The following is a 3146-nucleotide window of genomic DNA, read 5'->3' as shown; positions in this document are numbered from 1 at the left end:
CAAACCGACTCAAATACATTCTACCCCACATTATTTATGAATTCTAAAGTGCTTTTGTTCCAATATGGCTAATTACTAACAATATTTTAGTGGCTTATGTTGGCTTTTGAGAACATGCACCATATGAAAAACAAAAGAAAGGGTAGAGTAGGAATGTCTTTAAAATTAGAGTCTAAAACAAAGTAGAATGATTTTTTTTTTTTTTTTTTTTTTTTTTTTTGGAGTTTCTATAGACAACCCCACTTTGTTATCACTCATACTTGAGGTCCCTGGTCCCGATAGCAATAAGCCTCTTGGAGCATTAGTATTGGTGGTGCAAAAAAGCTATATTGTTATTTTTAGCACCACCAAATGTAAAAGTGAGGCTCCATTGGTGAAATTATAGCCAAAAATTTTAGCTTCTCTGCTACAGTGCACAGCTAAAAATGGTTGTGCACTATAGCTCAAAGGTAAAAAGAAAAACACTTTTTTATTCCAGCATTCACACTACTTTTGATTATTTTACTAATTTCTTTTCTTTCTTTTATCCTTATTTTTTCTCTTCCTTTTCTTTCATTTATGTTGGTCTGTCTCTCTCATACTCTCTTATTTTCTCTACTCCCTCATTTTCTTGCTATTTTCTTTTCTCAAAATTTTCTCTCTTTCTTCTCAAATTTTTCACTCAAATTCTTTTCTTTTTCTTCTCAATTTTTTTCTCTCTTTCTTCTCAATTTTTTCTCTGCTGTGTGAGGGTCTCTTCTTTTGCCGTGTGGGTGTGGGTGTGGTGGGTCATCAATGTCGTGGTCATGCCATGGGTATGGTGAGTCATCGGTTTCGGGTCATGCCGAGGGTGAGTTTGTGCCGTGGGTGTGGGTTTGTGCCGTGGTGTTCGTGGGTCTTGCCATGGTAGGTCATCGGTTTCGTGGTTTCGTGGGTCATGCCATGGGGTTTGTGTGGTGGGTCATTGGTGTCATGGTCATGCCGTGGATGTGGTGGGTCATTGGTTTTGGGTCATGCTGTGAGTGTGGTTTGCCGTGGGTTTTATTTTTATGGTTGTGGGTTGATTTTCTTGGGTATTTTTGGGTTGATTTTGGTGGTTGTGGTGGTGGACTGTGTGAAGTGGTGGTTGACAGGTGGTGGTGGTGGTGGGGTTGTGTGAAGTGGTGGTTAAGGCGGTGGTTGTGATTGTTGTTTATTGTACTAGATATATTATTTTATTATAGTGGACATATTATTTTAATGTATTATTTTTGTTATTTTATTGTATTGAAAGCTAAATAAAACCATTGATATTGGGTGTTTTGTAAAGTGAGAAGTTAAAATAGATAAAGTAACTTTTGGTGGAGTCATAATTTTAGCTATTTGGCTCATAGATAAAATAACTTTTGGTGGAGCCATAATTTTAGCTATTTGTCTCACTCTTCATCTTCTTCAACCCCTGTTGATCTTTTTGAGAAGCTGTTTAGCCTCACTGCAAGTGTAACTTTTAGGATTGGTTTAGGTAGGAGTTTCCGCGGAAGTGATTTAGACAATGAAAGCTTTCAAGAACTATTCCATGAGGTTGAGGCCATGTTGGGAAGCTTCAATGCATCTGAATAATTTCCCTTCCTGGGATGGATTGTAGATAGGTTCTCTGGTAGATTTCAAAGGCTTGAAAGGATTTTCCATGAGTTGGATAATTTTTTCCAACATGTCATTCATCTTCATCTTAATCCTGAAAGGACAAAACAAAAGCATGAAGACATTATCGATGTGCTACTGAGAGTAGAAAGGGAGCAAAGTGAGTCCGGGGCTGCTTGGTTCACAAAAGATGACATCATGGCGGTCCTCATGGTAAGCTGCCAATCTTTTGCCCCTATAGTTATTGATTCCATTTTTTTTTCTATTTAGTGGAGAGGGGAAAAAAATGAAAGAAATTATTTTATAATATTTTTACAAACTGTTAATATAGCAAATTATTATTTTTTGTCATTTGCACTTACTAACGTCATCTTTTTACTTACCAATAATTACCTATCACATCAACAGTTTATAAAATAAATAAATAAAATTGTGGCTTTAGCATTTTTCACATAATATATATGGATTCTAAATTCTAACTGCATTTTCCCTCTCCTCTCTCTCCATCTCTAGGTGTTATTGTACACTGGGAATGCTTCATCTCTCTCACATAGCGATGGGTCATACCCATCAAGGGGCCTACCCCTATGTAAGAAGAAGGGAGTATACTCCCGAAGTACACAATAATTTTCTCTCCATCTCACTCAATATTACACATACCTTTTAAGTTTCTCTTCTAGTTTTAAGTCTCTTCTACTTGTTATATTTATTTTTCAGAATATATTTTTAGATGGAGTCGAAACTGGAGCAATTACAATGATATGGGCAATGGCAGAGCTTGCAAAGAACCCAAGATTGATGAAGAAAGTACAGGATGAAATTAGAAATTTCGTTGGAAACAAAGGGAAGTCATTGAAAGTGACACTAACCACCTTCTTTACCTCAAGATGATCATCAAAGAAACTCTTAGATTGCACCCTCTAGTTCCACTGCTTATTCCAAGAGAAACCATGTCACACTTTAAGATCAATGGTTATGACATTTACCCGAAAATGCTACTCCAAGTTAATGCTTGGGTATAGGACGAGACCCTAAATACTGGAACAACCCAGAAGAATTTATCCTAGAAAGGTTCATCAAGAGCTCCACTGATTATAAAGGACAGAATTTTGAGTTATTGCCATTTGGAGCTGGTCGAAGAGGTTGTCCTGGAATGTATATGGCAACAACAACAACAATTGAGCTTGCACTAGCAAATCTTTTATACTTCTTCGATTGGAAATTACCTGATGGGATGAAAGAGGAAGATATCAACATGGAAGAGTCAGTTGGTCTTTATTGCCTCACTACCAATAAAAAAAAACATCTCTTAATCTTGTGCCAATCAAAGTGTTTTAAACAGTGTCCCCCAAAGTGTTTTAACTTTTATGGTATGTTTGGAATATTAGAATAGATACTCTCCTCTTATATTGAAATAAATGGTGTGTGGCCAGTTAATAGCATCCGTGTCTTCTTTGTGGGGATCATTGATCTTTTTTTTTTTTTCTTCACATTTATCCTTCCTATAAACGGCAGAAATTTGAACCCAAATCGTAAGACTTGTATTA

The 3146-nt window shown here is 36.4% G+C and overlaps 1 pseudogene; it reads left to right on the top strand.

The window, feature by feature from the left end:
- The first annotated feature begins 774 nt into the window (after positions 1–774).
- LOC126719770 (cytochrome P450 71B19-like) lies at positions 775–2937 on the top strand (annotated as a pseudogene).
- Positions 2938–3146: the final 209 nt, after the last annotated feature.

The sequence above is a fragment of the Quercus robur genome, chromosome 3 (genome assembly GCF_932294415.1).
Source record: "Quercus robur chromosome 3, dhQueRobu3.1, whole genome shotgun sequence".
Lineage (NCBI taxonomy): Eukaryota > Viridiplantae > Streptophyta > Magnoliopsida > Fagales > Fagaceae > Quercus > Quercus robur.
Note: the sequence above shows the minus strand (reverse complement) of the source record. Positions and strands in the feature narration are given on the sequence as shown.